The sequence below is a fragment of the Chiloscyllium plagiosum genome, unplaced genomic scaffold (genome assembly GCF_037043375.1).
Source record: "Chiloscyllium plagiosum isolate Xiang-an unplaced genomic scaffold, Cpla_swu_hap1 HiC_scaffold_19, whole genome shotgun sequence".
NCBI classification, from domain to species: Eukaryota; Metazoa; Chordata; class Chondrichthyes; order Orectolobiformes; family Hemiscylliidae; genus Chiloscyllium; species Chiloscyllium plagiosum.
Genome location: NW_028270157.1, coordinates 64,011,283 through 64,023,819, shown reverse-complemented (window position 1 = coordinate 64,023,819; position 12,537 = coordinate 64,011,283). Strand labels below are relative to the sequence as shown.

At 42.3% G+C, this 12,537-nt stretch overlaps 1 protein-coding gene across 6 annotated transcripts in view; it reads left to right on the top strand.

Annotated features, from left to right (window-relative positions):
- nrcama (neuronal cell adhesion molecule a) overlaps positions 1-12,537 on the top strand; it is a 419,288-nt gene that overhangs the window by 63,330 nt on the left and 343,421 nt on the right. For 2 of the 6 annotated variants that reach the window (XM_087997473.1, XM_087997475.1), the window contains one exon: positions 4,280-4,378. The exons of 3 other annotated variants lie outside the window; for them this stretch is intronic. The gene's annotated coding sequence lies outside the window, so the exon portion shown is untranslated. Of the gene's footprint in view, positions 1-4,279; positions 4,379-4,464; positions 4,596-12,537 lie in introns of those variants that run through there. One more of the 6 variants, XM_087997478.1, reaches the window with a different exon arrangement.

The window sequence follows — 12,537 nt, the reverse complement described above, 5'->3', positions numbered from 1 at the left end:
CTCATCCATCATGGCCAGATATCCTAAATTAATTCTAGCCCCATTCGCGAGCATTTGGCCCATATTGCTTTGAGCCCTTTCTGTTCATGTACCCATCCAAATGCCTTTTAAATGCTGTAATTGTACCAGCCTCCACCACTTCCTCTGGCAGTTCATTCCATATACGCACCATCCTATGCATGAAAGAGTTGCCCCTTAGGTCCCTTTTAAATCTTTCCACTCTCACCTTAAACCTAAGTCCTCTAGTTTTTGACTTCCCCCACCGTGGGGACAAAAGATCTTGGTTGTTCACCCTATCAGGTCTGCGTTTTGCAGTTGTTGTTTCTGGTGCCCCAGTCGACATCAACTTGTCCATTGGGTATGATTCCTGTTTTCCTTCCTAGCAACTGATGGTAGGTTGCTGTGCCCATTTCAAAGAGCAGTTGAGATTCAACCACATTGCAGTGGGTCTGGATAGCCAGGGCCATGTAAAGATGCCCTTTCCCCAAAGGATATTTCTGAACCAGTTGGGTTTTTCCAACAATCGACGATGTTTCAATGTCATCACTAGACTCTTAATTGCAGATTTTTATTAAATTATCCCACCATTGGCCATTGGGAGATTTGAATCTGAGACTTGGGTGTCTGGATTAAGAGTCTGGTGTTAATACCATTTGGCTATTGCCTCCCCTGCAAACTTCAGATTAGGATATCATTTATCGATGTACTGTAGACGCTCTCAAAGCCATAAGGACAGACATCTGATTGGAGTATTTGAAGATGGGGTTCTATGAAACACATGAATGGGTTTGTGGTGTTGAGGATCTGGTAAGTGAAAGGGTGTTTGAAAATGTGACAGCGATTTGCCAGGATTGTGGAGTGACTGGTTTGTTTTGGGGGAGGGGTTGATGATGACTGATTTGAGGGGGAAAGATAGGGGGCAACACCTGGAGACAGCTAATCAGTTACTAAGGAATTAGAGGCAAGCATTGGGGATCTTGGGGGGAGGGTGCTGTATGGGAATGGGATTGAGGAAGTGTGGTCTTATAACTCAGAGGTCATGAATGGAGGCTATGAAAGAAATGAGGGAAAGATGTAGGTTCAAGGATAAGGCAGGGGGAGTCTTAAGAGAACATTTGGCCCAGTGGACTTGTGGGAAAGGGACATTTCTGGCAGTGGCTGAAGATCATGCAATTTCAACATTAGTGACAAGTAATCTAAGGAAAATCAAACAAAAAATCAGTTGTGTGCTTAACAATGCATGTTTTCATGTCTTAGTTACTAAAATGTTGGATGTGGAAATAAAGCTGTGAGGAAAATGCAGGGTGATCAGAAGCTAGAACTTCTGGATAGGTCTGTCCATGTGAAGACACTGCAATACAGTAATAGTTTTAAGAAGTTGCAGAGTCATTTTGACAATGTGAAAAGATGGTAAATTGCTTTCCCTTTTGTAAAGTTACTAGCTGAGACACTTGTAAACAAAATTTGGAAACATTGTCAATGTGCTCTGTCAATAGCGGTGTAACTTCATAGCTTGAATTACAGACTGGGATTTTCCCGATTCTCTCGTTTTGACTTGAAGAGTAGGCTGGATAGCTTGGTGTATTTGGCATAGAACAATGAATGACAACACAGAGAGGCCATTTGGCTGAACCAACCTCTGTTGATGTTTAACCTTCATGTAAAAGAAAGCCCTTTGGCTGGCTCATACTGTCTGTACTAGCTCTTTGTTAAACTTCTGCAGTTATAACTTCTCATTCAAGTATTTTATCCTAATCTCTTTTGAAAGCGTCTACTAAATCTATGTCAACTATTCTTTCAGGTAATCCACTCCAGATCATCATCATTCAATATTTTCTGCTGTTCCTTTCGGGGTTTTTTTGGCTAACACCTTTAAAGCCGTGTCCTCGGTTATAGTGACCTTTTTATATGACTGTCAATTGGTTTTGAGAGAATAAGTAAAGAGAATGAAATAACTGCACAGAGGCCAGTATCCTGTGACTTTTACTTGTGCACAGTACCCTGGTGGTGGCCAGCAAGCTTGGAGTCAGAACTGAGGAGATTCAACTCTCCTGGTTCTATTTTTTTTTTTTTTTTTTCTCTACTCTCCTGGTTCTATTGGTCAGTCAGGGCTTTCCTGATTGGCCCAGGTTAACGACCCTTTCACCCTATCGTAGTCAAGGAGATCCACCTAGCTCCAATCACTGTCACCTGACCCCGACACTAGATGTATTTCAGTTTCTAACAAGCCTTCCAGCTGGTCTGAGAGGTTGGGTATGTTTTGCTCCTGCCCCATTTGCAAGGCAACAGCTTTCAGGTGATCCACATCTTTGTTCAGGCATGTATCACCGACCCAAGTTCTGTCAGTCACGGAACCTTCCTGCAAGGATCCACGTGGTCGATGAGGTCCACCCCTGGTTCCACTTGCTACAGAGAAACAATATGAGCATGCCCAAAACAAAAATCCAAGAAATTGCTGGAGAAACTCAGCAGGTTTGGCAGCACCTTTAGAGAGAAAGCAGAGTTAAGGTTTTGGAATGATGTGTCCACGCTGGAACTCTGAAAGCAGTCCATCACTCTAAACAATTCTCAGGCACGAAGCGCAAATCTGATAATTATCTATGTATATCTTGTATATACATTTGTTTTAAAAATCAGGAAAATAAAGATTGGCAGTTACTCTTGGATTGAAAGTTGAAGTCTCTGTAGCATGAAAAGATGTTTAGAAATATTTTTAAATGTTTGTACAATTGAGTATGGATTAATTTTAACCAGATTTCAAATAGACTTTTCTCGGCGTGAGATCAGTTACTCAGCAATAGCTATCACAATACAAAGAGCAGTTATACCTGATTGAACAAAGTGCAACTGTTTATTGGCTCTCCAACAGAGGTGATGGTTGTTTTAAGATAGGACACAATTTCATTAGAAGCGGTTTAAACAAGACTTAATTGACCAAGGGTAAGACCGGTTGAGCCTGAATCCATTAGAGTTTAGAAGAATGAAGATGATTTAATTGAGAGATCAGATCCTGGATGCTGAAATGATGCTTCCCTTCGTAGGTGAGTCTGGAAATAGGAGACGTGGGTAAAAATGAACGGTTTTAAATTTAAGAGACAAGAAATTATTTTCTCTGTGGGTTGTATGTCTGTGGAATCTTTTCTACAGAGAGCTGTTGATCGTTTTTAAGGATATGTTGAATTGATTCTTGATGATGAAGGAAATCAGTGGATAGAGGGGCTGGACAGGGAAGTACAGTTGTGACCATAATATGATCAGCCATGATCTTATCAAATAACAAAGCAGGTGTGAGGACTTTGCTTGGTCTGAATTCATTTATTTTTATTTGGAAATGGGAGAAGGCAGAGTTCTTGTGGTTTCATCTGATTTCAGTGATTGCTAACTCTGGGTGTACTCCATTTCAAAGGTTGAAAATAGACATCAAAACTTCACCAACCTGTTAATTAGGACCCAGTTTAGTAAGATTTATACTAAAATGGTTTAGACTTGTTTCTAATTTTAATCAGTTTGACCCTTCAGTCTTGTTTCTGTCAGACATGAACACAATTACCACCGTGCAGTCTGTATAAGAGCTGGACTGAGGGACATATTGTACCTTTATAACTCTGAGCTAGTCTAAAGAAAAACCAAAATGCATTGTTTTGACACTTGAGCCCAAATTGGATTCCTGGGGGTGGCACAGTGGCTCAGTGGTTAGCACTGCTGCCTCACAGCACCATGGTCCCAGGTTCGATTCCAGCCTCAGATGACTGTGTGGAGTTTGCACGTTCTCCCCATGTCTGCGTGGGTTTCCTCCAGTGCTCCGGTTTTCTCCCACAGTCCAAAGACGTGCAGGTCAGTTGAATTGGCCATGCTAAATTGCCCGTAGTGTTAGGTGTATTAGTCAGAGGGAAATGGTTCTGGGTGGGTGACTCTTCGGAGGGTCGGTGTGGACTTGTTGGGGTGAAAGACCTGTTTCCAAACTGTAAGGAATCTAACCTAAACCGAAAGTGCTGGAGAAGCTCAGCAGGTCCAACCACATTTGTAGAGCGAGAAGTGTTCTCTGAATGCACCAAATTCGTGAACTCCTCAGAACAGACATTGTTGCTGCCAAGTACAATTTGTCGCCTCCCTTTCTGAAGAAGAGTCATATTGGACTTAATTCTGCTTCTCTCTCCGCGGATGCTGTCAGACAAGCTGAGTTTCTGTAGTACTTAGTATTTATATTTTGCATTTCCAGCATCTGCATTACTTTGCTTCCATTGCTGTATAACATGAGTTGGACTTTGCAATTTTGCAGGTATCAAAGAAAGATCCTGGTGGGGAAATTAATTGCTGAAACTTCCTCTGCGAGTGCACCCCAAAAAATACTGAAGCCAATATTGATTTTCCATTTGAGGTCAGTTAACTCTATAATGCATTCATTTAATGAGTTATCCAAAGAGCACTGACAGCAGTAACTTTTTAAGAACAACAGAAGACTGTATTACCTTATCAACCGATAAACATCTTGACATTTAAGCCTCTATACCTTGAGAAACTAATGCTTTCCCACAGCTCATTCAATTTATGCAAACCTATTTAAACCATATCTTGAAGACAAGTTTGAGAGAACGGTAAGAAACCATCGCTATTATAGAATGGTTGAATGAATACAGTGACCTGATCATTTTTGACAAAATTTTAGGCTATTTAAGTGAACGCTAAGCATTTTCTTCTAAAAGAGAGACTGGTCATAACCCTTGATTTTCCTGTGGTAAATGTATCGGGAGCAATGGTACAAAATTAACAGTTTAAGATGCTACAATGTTGATCCCAACTCTATGGAATTTGTACCGAGTGACAGCACAAACAGTTACAAGTGATGTTAAGGCTTTCATTCTTGCCATTAGCCATTGAAGATGCCCATCTTCACTAACCGCTAGTGACAAATAGTCAGTTGGATGAGGAGTAGGAGGACTGCTGGGCCTAGGGTTTCAAAAGCTACGCCATGTGGAATATTTGATGCATTGGATGTAATTTCCCAACACAGCTTAGATTCAGGAAATATACCATTTGGCTTGTGAAAAAAACAAACTTCACTCGTTTTTGACTTCTCTCAGCAGACTTTAAAACTCAGTGACATTTTGGAAAGAGAAATATGCCTAATTATCGGTATAGCCAGGTGACACACATTGGTCAGTGCAAAAAGGGTTTCTTCGAAACAAAAGAAATGCATTTGTCATTTGTTATCAAACTGGAGGCAGTTTACTATGTGCTGTACCATTGAATTGCTGAGTCTTGTGGCATTTGAGGTACAGATCGTACTGCCTTGCATATCTATTTAACTTTCTAAAGCCTATTAGCTGTCATAATCCTCTTTTGTGTCACATCAAGGTTTATTTTGGGTTCAGTTAGCATTGCTTAATTCCCAGTGTGAATGCTAGTATGATTCATCTGCTATTTCAGCATTGTACATCTTGTTTGTTTGTCATTTTCCAACAGATAAGAATGTTAATAGTTTCTTCAATTATAGAATTAACTGTATTTTAAAAATATATTTCATTGGTTTTTAATGCTTTGGGATCATGTGAGGGTGGGAAGTGCAATAGAAAAAGTGCTTTTTGTTAGTTTAAATAAAGGATATTGATATATTCATGTGTGAATGTTTGCTGGGGGAGATCAGAGTGAACTGCACTCTACACTCTTCAAATTGAGTCTTACCGTCATCTGAGTGCACTGACAGTGAGTTGCACCAGAAGCCCTATGGTACCTCACCGTTTCCTACTGTTAACTCAGACTGTAGGAATGGCAGCAACATTTGTACTGCAGCAGGTTTTGCAGCCTACACTTAACTCTTGTTCACTCTTCTAGCGAGCAGTTCTCATGCAACGTAAGCATTGCCACTCAGAAGGGGAAAATATTGACAAAATAACAAATATTTAAACTACTCTTCCTCTGGCCTTCCAAAAAAAACTCATCTCCTCATTTAATAAATTAATAAAGGTGCATATGGCACCTCCCTCTTGGTGCTTAAGAGGTTAAAGGTGACGTGCCGATCTGCATGTTGCAAACCATGGTTTCTCGGAAGTATCTTTGACCTGGTGCTTTGAGAGGGTTCACACATTGATCCTGTGTGAATGTCAACAATAGCCTTGGGTCAAACCGATCACATTTAGGATGTTCCTAACTTTTGTGTGGCATTCTTTGGTGGTGCCTTCATGTGGGATTACTGCTGTGATTGAAGCACAATGAGTTTGTTATGTAAATTAATAGAATTTGAAATTAACTGTCAATTTAGTTTGTCCGTGGGATGGCAAAGCCAGCATAACCTTTATGAAGGGGCGGTTTTTCAACCTGTGGTCCCAGGACTTTGGGGAGGTCATTTGAGGTTGGCTTCTGCCTTGCCATGTTTGAACACTCAAACCCTGGAGGTTTACGACAGGCACATTTTCAGCATGATTGCTTTGTTTCCTTAAATATTCTTTCATGCAGTGTGCGGTTGGAGTTACCTCCAATGGCATGTCTTAACTGATGCATCAATGCTTTTCTTACCCTGCCTAACATAACTAAAGCTAGGCATTGATATTATATTGTTGAAAAATCCAACAGACGTTGATTGCAACAGTTATATACAAGCGCTGCATTCCTCAAGCACCTAGTGTGTCTGGGCTAACACACAGCGATTTGTTTATCACAGAGAGACATGCTTACAGTGAAGAATTGTGCTTCAAATGATCAGAGGTAAGGTAGAGGCAATTGATGATTGTGAGTAACACTCTCTCTTAAAGTTTTAGGATATATTGACCATGAGACATAAGCATTGTCCATCCTGAAAAGTCCACAATGTCAATGTGGTGAGCCATTTTCTTTAACATGTGCAGTCCATGTTGGGAAGAAATGCCACCAACCACTGTCGTGATGGGAGAGAGGTGCCCATAGAAGTTTATAAAATCATGAGGGATATGGATTGAGTGAATATCTTAGGTCACTTCCCCAGGGTGGGAGAAGGCCAAAACTCAAATGCAAAGATTTAAGGTGGGAGGGGAAAAATTAAAAGAGACCTAAGGGGCAACTTTTTCATTTAGAGGGTAGTGCATGTATGAAATGAGCTGCCAGAGGATTTTGGAGGCTGGTACAATAACAACATTTAAAAGACATCTGAATGGATATATGAATAAGAAGGGTTTAGAGACATATGGGCCAAATGCAGGCAATTGGGATGAGATTAATTTATGATATTTGGTTGGCGTGGACGAGTTGGACAGAAGGGCCTCTTGCTATGCTGTATATCTCTATGACTCTCTTTTGACCCAGCTAGAGTGAAGAAAGTGGTGACTTAGTTCCAAGTGAGGACAGTGTGTGAACCAGAGGGAACGTTGCAGCTGGTGCTGAGGTAGAGGAGGAGGAGCGGAGAAGAGGAGGAAGCAAAAGAAATGTCAGATCTAAGATAGGATCTCAAAATTTGCTTGGAGTCTTCATCACCCAATCCCTCACCCCATCCAGTTAAATAAACTCATCACCCTCAAATATGTTTAGAACTAAGGATGAAAATTTTTCAAAGACAATTAACCAAGCCACATTTTTTAAATTATTCAATTGGTTTTCTTCTGTGTTGCTCAAGCTTGCATTCAGATGTTTGGTCTTCAGGTTGTGGAGATTCCAAATTGGTCCTGGAGTGTTGACAATACAAATCCATGGTTCTCTACACAATAATAGAAGAGTGATTCAATATATCAAACAATAAAGGAACTAAAATGATGAAGAGCAATCTATCTTTCAAAAACTCCTCTAAACTGATCAAAAATAGCTGACCAGTGTAACTTGACTCATTGTTTGTTGGCCTTACATCACAGCCGACCTGTTCTTGTCCTTTCAGATTGGCACTGAGATATTGCAGACAATGCAGGCAATCTGAACTTTCTCTTTGTGTCATTTCTGTACTTTGGAAATTTTTCTGCACCCGTGAATTTGTTCATCAAGTCCTTGTCTGCAAATTGAAGTTAAAATTTCAGGTAGATATTTTTTAAGTGGGGACAGTGCTGGTCAAGTTGGAAAAATGAAAGCGTTAGATTGAAGGCCGAGGATGAAGTAAGTTTTGAAGTAAAATCTCAACACTTCAGCAAAACAATAGCCACGTGGAGTTACTCGCTTTTCAGTGTCAGGCCAAGGGGAGGATTCCTGCCCTGTATTAGTATGGGAATGATCCCTGCCCCAGGGGGGTGGTGGCGGTGGTGGTAAAGGGGAGAGTGGGGGGGTAGGTGTTATGGAGTGTTATGCACAACACGGAAACAGACCCTTCGGCCCAACCTGTCCACGCTGACCAGATATCCTAACCTCACCTAGTCCCTTTTGCCTGCACTTGACCCGTATCCCTCTAAACCCTTCCTAAATCATATACCCATCCAGATGCCTTTTAAATGTTATAATAGTACTTGCCTCCACTATTTCCTCTAGCAGCTCATTCCATACATTGCGCCACCACTGCATGAAAACTTGCCCCTTAGGTCCATATTAAGTCTTTCCCCTCCCACCTTACACCTATGCCCTCTAGTGACCCCATCCATTTTCCTCATGATTTTATAAACCTCTTTAAGGTCACACCTCAGCCTCCGACGCTCCCTAGAAAAGAGCCACAGCCTTTCCCTATAGCTCAAGCCCTCCAACTCTGACAACATGCTTGTCAATCTTTTCTGAACCTTTAAGTTTGGTAACACCTTTCCCAAGCAGAATTGAATACAGTATTTTAAAAGTGGTACAACCAATGTTGGTACAGCCACGACATGATATTCCAATTCTTGTACTCAATGCACTGACCAATAAGTTAGTGGGGAATGTCTGGCTTGAGTTTCAGTCCAGGGCAAAATGTGAAATTTAGCAAATTTTTAAGAGCAATTCCATTCCCAAGCTAAAATCTGAGTTCTGTAGTAGTCTAATCTGTTTGTACAGTGATCACATTATATCTTTTTAATATGCTATAAAATAACTCATTGCAATCACCCACTGTCCAAACTCTTTCCCCCAGTTGAGGTAGAAAATGCTCCGCGTCTTACCAAAGCTTACTGGAAAGGCAGGGCAAGGATGTAATGAGCCTGGGTTGGCCATCATTGTCAGAAAGGAGTGAAACCAAGAATCCAAGTGTGTAACAAGGTGCTAAACATGGATGTTGGAGACGATGTGCCAAAGACATAGAATCAGAATCATGGAATCCTTATAGTGGGGAAGCAGACCATTCAGCCCATTGAGTCCATACCAACCCTCCAAAGAGCATCCTGTCTCCATTTCCACCCTACTCCTGTAACCCTGCATTCCCCATGGCTAATCTACCTAACCCACACATGCCTAGACATTATTTAATGATTTATAGTGGCCAATTCACCTAATCTGCACATCTTTGGATTGTGGGAGGGAACCCACACAGGCACTTGGAGAATGTGCAAACTCCACACAGACAGTCGCCCAAAGGTGGAATTGAACCTGGGTCCTTGGCACTGGGAGGTAGCAGTGCTAACTAGTGAGCCACTGTGCCACCCCAGATAGCAGGGATAAGAGGTCAGAATGGACAGGGAGGAGAGGCAAGCAACTGGAAAGAGGGCAGAGAGCTTGGACATGGAGATGAGGGGCTAGCCTGGAAGCAGGGAAGCCTGTATCACAGAATGAAGTGCTGAGCTATCTCTGCATTAAGTAGTCTCTTCCAGGATTTTAAACCTGCTGTGTTGACCTAAATCTCCTTATGTGCCAGTATACGGAGCAAACTAACGAGCTGTCAGGAGAGTTGAGGGATATGTTTGTTACACAATAAGGTACAAGACCGGGAGGTTTCTGTTTTCACTTCAATGACTGTAGGACACATTCTATTGCTTGTAAGCTCTGATCTGCGGCTCCCTGTTTGATATGTCACCAATATCTGGCTGCCTTTTTGTCTGTGATACACGAGAACAATTCCCACCCCCACCCCCCAAAAAAGATCTGACAGTTCGGTCCACAGGGGCTTTTGATCACAAATGCCCTTTGTTTGCTGAGTTTCAGTTGAAAGTGCCGTTTCAGCTCGAGGTAATAGACGGGTAAATAACTACGGGCAGCCCAGGTTCTGCCCCTCCCCAGGTTCAACGCAAAGTGGCCGCAGCCCCTTGTGCCGCCCCCATTCAAAGCCTGCGATCTCCCTGGCTTCAGAGGGGACGCTACCTCAAGCTGCTACAATTTCGTTCCCATCGCAGCTAGCTCTTTAACATTTGAAAGGGGGCCCCTCCAGCATCGGTGCCTGTGTGTCACGGGGCGGGATGTTGAGAGGTTTGATGTTAATGGGACTGTGGCCTGAGACACAGGGGAGTCTTCTGATCCTACTCTTGTCTGTACCATTGCCAACCTTTCAGACTGATGCACCATATAATGCTGAGGTGATGGTGCTCTAATTAACGGTTTGTAGCACTGCGGATGAAAGCATCCATGCGGGCACTGGAGGTTTATGAAGCTGTGTGAATAATCCATGTGAAATGTGGTCAGTTAATTATAAGCATGCACTAGGACCTGGTCTCATTAAATCCTTTTATTAACTTTGAATTACGATACCAACAGTTGTTTCTTTTCCCTTTTTAAGCAGACTTTCCTCAAATTTTTAATGCTTCTCTTGGTTAGATTTCCGCCCTGTCCCACACAGCTCTCAGTGGCCTTGCCTCAGACACTATTGTACTGATGGTTTTTGCCAGTACCATTCAGTTACCAGTCCAGTGATGCAAACATATCATCACTGGGGCAGCATGGTGGCTCAGTGGTTGGCACTGCTATCTTTCAGTGCCAGGGATCTAGGTTCGAGTCCACCCTCTGGAGTTTGCACGTTCTCCCCGTGCCTGGGTGGGTTGTCTCTGGGTGCTCCGGTTTCCTCCCACAATCCAAAGATGTGCAGGTTAGATGAATTGGCCGTGCTGACGAGGGTTCTGTACATTAGGTAGATTAACCACAAGAGATGGAGCGTAGGGGGGACCTGGGTCTGGGTGGGATATTATTTGAAGGGTAAGTGTGGATTTAACGTGAGCGTTCCACATTGAAGGAATCCTGCAATCTGATGATGTGTGGCACTAGCTTCCATTTGTTCACTTTTATCTGTCCGGTCATAGCCAGATAAGTGGGAGTGGCATCTCGTTCTTCCTGTTCTTCCCACGTCCACCAATAGCCACCTCCCATTTCTCATCGAAATCATGTCTCTCAATTGCTCACTCCTTCAGGATATCCTATTCCCACTCAGGCGTATCCTTGAACCTGTCACCTGGGAGACAAAGCACCATCCTGTAGTCTCACTATCACATCTATGCCTTTCTGTGCTCCTGACTAAACAATCCCTTATCACAACTGCTTGCTGACACATTCATCTCCCTGCTGGAGGAGAGTGCCGCTGGACTGGCTGTTGCTGCTGCTTTCTTCTGGAGAGGCCAACACTCACCCCTCCCCCATTGACATCCAAAATGGCACACTTGTTTGAGGGGGGAGTGGCCACAGGGGCCTCGTATACTACCTGCCCACGCTTACTTAACTGCACCTAAACTTTTATACATATGTTTAGAGTGTGTTTGTGTCTCAAAGCGGAGAGAGAATTGGGGGAGCTGATATATCTTTGTAGGTGAGTGACAGAGGGTTTTGGAAGCATCATTTTTAATGTCATCTACAATTGAGGAAATTCCTGAATGACACTTTTTTGCCATCGTGGATTTTCATGCCATAAAATTGTCCCTTTGCTGCAGTTATGCTGAAAAACACTTGACAATTTTGCCTTGTGATTTTGTTTCAGTCCATGAATACCTCAAACCCATGTTATAATCAGAACTCAGTGGCAGGCTGAAAATATTGCTTCACTGAACTCATTAAAGTTCTTGTTTTTGTGTAGTAAGTGAGTTTGTTCCTTTTTGAACAAAGAAGGAGCACATGCCAGGCTTGGTTACAAATGTGTTGTTTTATGTGCATCCAACTTTATTAATAAAAGACTAAATGAGGAAAATTTGAACTACAAGGTAGCTCACCATTAGCAGCAAACAGCTCAAAGGTTTGATCCATCGTTATTGTCATCAGAGTTATGATAACTCAACACACCAGTTTAAATTAACAGCTGCTTACAATTAATTTTGTTTCCTTTTTTAGTTTTGATGAGCAGATTTAATAACTTGATGCCTGATTCCACCCAAAGCTCTTGATCAGGTTCACTGAGGCCTTATTCAGCAATGAGCATTGTTGATAGCATCTTGGCTACTGCATTGTTGGGTCACAGTGTCTCCATTTTATTCCGATGTTCAGTTCAACAAAATGCATGGTGTTGGTGGAGAGCCATGATTCTTTTTACTGCACTTTGTTTTTTTTGTGAGTGGTATGCTGGGTGAAGCCAGACTCCTCCTGCCTCTGTGGCGGTGGTGGTTGCTTGGGTTAATCATTGATCTCTGCTTTTGAGGTAATTACTTTTGATGTGTTGTTGCTATTCAAAGGAGGTGAAGTATTTTACAGGTCAAAGTAAATGAGGAGGAGGAATGAAACAGTTGGCATTTTTGCTGTGCCGTTACTAGTCGACTCCAGGGCAACGTGGAACAAAGGAGCAAA